Source organism: Buteo buteo, chromosome 5 (assembly GCF_964188355.1).
Source record: "Buteo buteo chromosome 5, bButBut1.hap1.1, whole genome shotgun sequence".
In the NCBI taxonomy this organism is placed as follows: Eukaryota; Metazoa; Chordata; class Aves; order Accipitriformes; family Accipitridae; genus Buteo; species Buteo buteo.
This window is the reverse complement of record NC_134175.1, coordinates 53,846,306-53,853,008: the sequence shown is the minus strand read 5'-3', so window position 1 is coordinate 53,853,008 and position 6,703 is coordinate 53,846,306.

Here is a 6,703-nt window from a genome sequence, read left to right as displayed (position 1 = left end):
TCCTGCTCCTGCTCCTGCTCCTGCCCCTGCCCCTGCGCCGCGGGCTGGGACCCGGCCGGCGAGGGCGGGGGCCGCCTGCGGGGGCCGGGCGAGGGCCCTGCTTCAGGTGGGCTTCGCGGGGAATCCTAGAAACACCCCCAGGGCAGCCCCGCTGCGCCTGGCCGGGGGCGTACGGCTGTGGGTGTGGGTTAACACCTGGGTGCGGTGACCCCCGGCGTCCCCCGGTGTCGGGGTGGCAGGCTGTGTGCGTGGGCAAAACCCGGTGTGAGTCGGCACCGGACGCTTCTCCTGCAGACCTGGTCACGTAGGGCGGCCCGCGCGGGGTTCGGACATCTGGGAGGTGTTCTGCGCTGGGTGGAGGTGCGTCCGTCGCCGTGAGCTCTGCAGGGTTTGGACATCTGGGAGGTGTTCTGCGCTGGGTGGAGGTGTGTCAGTCGCTGTGAGCTCTGCAGGGTTTGGACATCTGGGAGATGTTCTGCGCTGGGTGGAGGTGCGTCCGTCACCGTGAGCTCTGTGCGGGGTTTGGACATCTGGGAGATGTTCTGCGCTGGGTGGAGGTGCGTCCGTCGCCATGAGCTCTGCAGGGTTTGGACATCTGGGAGATGTTCTGCGCTGGGTGGAGGTGCGTCCGTCACCGTGAGCTCTGCGCGCTGGGACAGTCACACAAGACCCCTGTGACTGAGCAGAACCACAGCGCGGGGAGTCTCTGCCGTCCCACCGCTGCCAGCAGCCTTGCAGCGGAGACCCCGTCACCAGCAGGCACCGGCCCGCTGCCCTGTCCGGGAGAGTCAATTCCCCGTGCCAGGGTCCCCGTCAAGCAGCGTCCCTCCGTTAGTGAACACTGTGCAGCCTGCGAGTGGGGACAACGGTGCGCAGTCGGTGTGGTGTCCATTGCACCTGTGGACATGGTCAGGCTAAAGAGCTGTAAGATCAGTTGTAATGTGTGGGCATCAGTTGTGAAAACTCAGGATACAGGCACCAAAGTGAAAGAGGAAAAAGCCTGAGCTGATCAGTATTTTATAGCTCTCCTAAACTCTGGTATTAATAAGTGTAAAAGCAATGCACGGTATCCCAACTCACAAAGCAGGAGATTTTTTTAAATAAAGGGCTCCAACTCACTGCAGTGCATACAAATAGTGAAAGGAAAAAAATGAATGGAAGAAAATTACATTCATACTTCAAAAAAATAGTAATTTCAAAGTCCAGCCTAGGGTTATATCGTGAGATCGAAAACAAAAGAAATGGCAATTCAGTTGTTTTTCCAAGGCTTTTCTTTATAAAGCAAACTCCCCTCAGACGTGGCAGGCAGTTCTGATTTCAGTAGGGTTTGCGTGTGTGGATGGTGCATGTTTAAGGCCTTTCAGTAAGAGGGAGTGAAGGCTAAGTTTGCAAAAGGACTGCTAGAAGGGGAAAGAAATGAGTAGCTGTTTGAGAGTAAGGAATCTTGGAGTCAAGATTAAACTTAAATAGTACCTTTGGTTTAGAAATAAAAAGTTTAAGATAAACCACAAACTGTGGGTTCATTCACTATGCTGGCACTGTTTTTTCATTCTTGTTTTGGTTTCTTCCCTTGCCATTCCTGGCCGTCTCACCCAGCAGCGGGAGCGCTCAGCATCCCGCTCCAGCGCACCATCCCGGCATGGCCGGGGTCCCCGCTGCTGGGACTCGGCCACCGCGGCCAAGGGCCGCGCTTTGGGTGTTTGGTCCGGGCGAACCCCCGGGAGCCAGCCCAGGAGCGCAGCGCGTCTCGGCTGCAGCTATGGGGGGGACCCGGCGGTGCACGCTGGTGAGCACTGACCGCGACCTCGGTCCCGGGAGCTGCAGGGAAGCACCTTCTTCTGCAGATGGGAAAGGCCAGCCAGCCTTTTTCCTAATAGCCGGGCACATCCCCGGCAGGGTCCAGCCCTGCGTGGGGCAGAGAGAGAGACCCAAGATGTTCCTCGAAGCTTCGGCTTCGTGCTTATGAGTTATGACAAAGTCATTGCTGTTTTGGTATGGTCAGGCATTCCCTCTGCTAACTCTGTGCTTTGGCTCTCCTCCCTGGCAAGTATAAATGTTCCAGATAGTTGAACAGATTCCTTGACACAAGACAGCTGCTTTTGTAGGGAGGAATTAATTTAATCAAGGCTACTCCATCATTAAAATAATCTGAAGTGTCAGATGGAAAAGCACAGAAGCGAGCTGACTTGAAGATGAAAACTCAACATTTTGTCCAGCCAGAAGTGTCCCAGAAGATGATGTAACATTATAATAACTCACTCTGGGTCTTCATATAATACTTTAGTAATATAAGAAAAATATCGTCCAAAGAGAAGTCTAGAGCCTGGCTGGATGGCTTGACAAATTGTATTTCTTCTCTGGAGCATAGGACACCATGCAGATGTCAAAGACAACCCAGTGGTCCACAAAGGGCAAGATTAGACACGTGGTTGATCCTCCCGTGCAGAAAACAAGGGCCCTTTTTGGCTGAAAATAGCAGAAAATAGTACAAATGGGTAACATGAAAAGCTGTCAAGCCCCTCCTCTTGCGACAAGGCAGGAAACTGGGAAATCCTGATGGAAAAACAACTGGGGGGGGGAGAAGAGACTTGCACAGAGAACATCTGCATGGGCTCTTGCAGCTTAGCAGTCCAGGATGCCTCCATGCATTGCAGGCATCAAGGTGTCCATCATATCGAGGTGGTTAAAATGTCTTCGGGCCCCTTGCCCTGCAGCTGGGACAGTTTGTGGCTGTGGTAGGAGTTAGGAGAGGACTTCTGCCCACAAAACACTGGTCTCAGCTGCGACTTTCCTGGTGAGGTACTCGAGTCCTCATGGGCAGGGCTGTGCCCAGCTGGCACGTCCAGAGCGGTGAGAGCTTCTCAGCAGGTCCCTGGGGCAGGTCCTTCCCTTCTCCATCCCAGGAGCCTGGGCATCTCAAACATTACAGCTGTCTGAGCATGCTGGCTCTTTCCATCTAATTCATATCGTACCTTTGTACATGTTCCCAACTATGAAGTCATGTTTTCCTTTCAACCATACCTACCAAATGTTAATAAACCACTAGAATAGTAGTGAATTATTTGTGAATGATTTGTTCATTAAGATACTAAGTTCCATAAGACATTAATTATATTAAGTAAGGGTGATATGATAAATCTCTCTCTTTCTCTCTCTGTGTCCTCTCTGAGGTCCTGCTGGCTTTTGAATCTGCTAATTAACTTTAATTGAATTTGACAAAAGATACATGACTTGAGGACATTAACTACCCAAGTGGAGGAAAGAAAGCCCCAGCTCAGCACCCCACTGAGCGAGAATGCTCAGCTGCTATGTTAGCCATCAGAGAATCCACACTGGTGGGCTGTGACAGGGGCTCAGCTGCACGATGCACTTCCCCAGACCTTTGCCCTGTTCCGCGGGGGTACCTGGCACCAGGGAACACGAAGGTGCAGACAACCGCATGTTCCTCTGGTCAGGGAGCTACTTGTTTTGCTTGGTTTTCTGCTGCTTTCCTTGCCAGCCGCTGAGCTGCTCCAGGCAGTGACTCACGCGGCGGGAATCTGCGAGCTGTGGGCATGGATGCACGGATGCTGGGCACCCTTCCTTCGGAGACACTGGGACACTGGCCAGGCACAGCCCAGGCAGCCTGCGACCATAGCTCGTCTGATCACTTTCTGGAGTCTTGGTTAATAATGCAGTCCCTTCCAAATAAAACCTTAATTCTACTTAGCAGGTATTTATTACTGCTGGGAAGAATTTTTTTTGTCCATTTGATGCTAGAGGTGAGGTTGTGTTTACATGCAGCACTGCAGAAGGTCTCGGACATCGCAGCCTTCGGCCAGCACCACTAGCCCTGCAGTGAGGTGCAGAGTCGATTATTTGTGTGTCAGCAAATGTTTGTGCTGCAGAAACAAACATCTGCCATCCACATTGCTGAGAGCCTGCTCCTCAGTGCGATCCACAGTTTTGCATTGAATCGCTTTCCAGATATAAGTTTTTAATATAATGAAGTAGTAGGTATGTGCACTGTATAAACACAGATGAGTCCTTCAGGATGTTGGCAAATCACATATAAGCCTCAAAACTTGAATTAAGACTCAGTTCTCATGTAACTGTCAAGAGAGAGGAGTTTCACCTTCACTGTGCGTATCGTGAACAGTCTGGTCCGTACATCGCTAACTGTAACCTCCGTGGTGGGATATCTTATTTCTCTTGTTATGGAAATTCAGTCTGTAAAAACTTAGGAAACACTGAATTTAGAATCCCCTGGTAGTTCATCTGTACTGCCAGTGGTATTTGGTGATTTTCTTGAAGTCTTCACACACAGCAATTATACAGTCAGATGGGAATGGAAACCTTGGCTTTGAAAGAAAAGTTTATGGTTGTGTTCCGCAGGAAAACCACAAAGCTGTAGGTGTAGAAAACGGGGAAATATCGGGCAATTGTGTTGGACACTTAAAAATCTGAAGATTAAGAAACTAAAGTTTACATTTCTATTTTGCAAGGTTACTAGATTTTTAAGCAGACCTCATTCTTCAGGAGGGGGGTGATTTTCAGTGCATGATGGCGGCAAAGCTCTATTTTTAGATGGCTGTTTGCGCAAAGTATGATTGAGAGCAGCTCTCCCCAAAATGGAGCTGGTTATGTAATAAAAGATTAGAATAGCCATTGATGTTTATTTTTTGTTATAAATAGTGACCTAGATTCGCTGTGGCTCTCATGAAGTACGCCGCCGTTAGGTGACGTACGCCGCCGTTACGTGCGCTGCAACACGAGGGGCGTGAGGAGTCCGGCGAGGGCGGCCAGGGCACCCGCGGGCCAGGGGGAGCACGCCGGAGCGCGTTCATGGGGATTGGGAATGGAAATAGCAGCGGGGCGCGGTAATTTGCATAGAGGTCATGTTTTGCTAATATGTGTCTTGTAGAAGCAGACAGCATGTAAAAGAGGATGGTTAAAACCTGACCCAGCAATGTTTTTAAATTTCAAATTATGCATAAAGTATGCATTAAATTAATTAGGGAATTCATTAAGAAGAGAAGAGTAAAGAAACTAGTTAGCAGTGTGCAACATTTAGTAATGTAAGCCATTTTCTATAATTGTTATATATAATTTGTCTCATAACATTATCCTTTGATAAATTATTGCAGCATAATATGATATATGTAGCTTATTAACAGTTTCATTAATTACTATTAGAGCAAAGACACTCTGAAATCTGGTACACATAAGAACAAATGTTGAAGCAGATGGTTGAAATCAGTGAAACGCAATCGGTTGCTGAACCCTTTTACCTAATTACATTATTACATCAAAATAGTTAAACTAAATTTGTCAAGTTGTCGGCAAAGCGCTGGGATGTTTGGAGCTGCCGCCACGGTGCGGGGATGACCCCCGGACCCCAGCCCCCCATGGGGCGCGGGGACCCTCCGGACATCCACCGGTGGCTCCAATGTCCCTGCACGCTCCCTGCACCTCCCGGCAGACCCCAGACCTCGCCACCCTCGCCCCTCACCCGCATCCCAGGTCGGCCTCCTCCTCCTCCTCGTGGTCCCGAAGAGCATCGTTTCCCGCGCCTTCCTCGGGCAGCCTCGCCGTGCCCGGGCACGTGTCCCTGTGCTGCGCAGGGACGGGTCTGGGGTCCGCAGCTCTCGTGGGGTTTGGTTCACCGGGTCGGGGATGGTGAAAAGGCTGCGAGCAGCAGGGGATGGGTACGGGGATACCCGGCTCAGCTCTGCGGGAAGAGACGGATGCACCTGCTAAAGAAGTGGTGCTACCCGCGGCGGGCAGCGATGGCAGAGGTCGTTTGTGTTCTTTGCACTTCTCTCGGAAGAAAACCAGCCTTGACGGACAGCGCTTGGCAAGTACGAGCGCACTGAAAACAGCAGCCCTGGTGGGGTGATTTGCTGATTCTGAGTTTCGGAAGGAAAGACTCCAACTTTCCAACGGACTCCTCTGCATCGAGGAGGAGATCCGTCCGGAGGGAAGCAGCAATGCTACAGTGAAGTGAAAGCAGCTTTCGCAACGCCTGGTGGTACCAGTGCAAAATGGGTTGGTTGGTAGCTTCTTTGTCCAGTCCATAGCACATCGCTTGGTTTCTTCCTTTTCTTGACACAAACCTGAGATTTCCCTTTTTTAGATAGGGAGCCATGAAAGAAAGTTTGGAAGATAAAAACAAAACCAAGCGCAGGACAAACAGTGCCTAGGTCTGTTGGGGTACTTCAAGTGCAAACCTCGAGCCATGAACTCAGTCAGGACAGGCACCTGCGTTACTGTGTGTTGTGAGCTAGAAAGCTTCACTGTCATGTAGAAATTTGTACAAATAGGTTATATATACTGCTGTGAGAGTAAGGAGAAGTGAGGAATCCCAAGTGTGGCATTAATGCACCGAATATACTTTATTCCTGTAGGTCCCAGACACCAAATACACGGTACATTTCTGCTTGTGCAAACAGATTTACAGCAGCCTGTTGTTTAAGCTTTGTGAATTCTTTCCTTTATACCTGACTAAACCCAAAGAAATACGAAGCACGTAACTTTCCTGTGTCCTTGCAGGCCAACTATGTTGTGGTAACACCCCTGTGAGGGTACCCTTCCTCTTCCCCCAGCTAAAGCATTACCCGGGTTCTAATCGTCTGTGTTTCTACTGTGTAAGGGCTAGCCTTTCCTCGTCCCGACCAGCAGAGGTTCCTAGAGGGGGAAAGTTACCTTCTGCAGAGGATTTTGA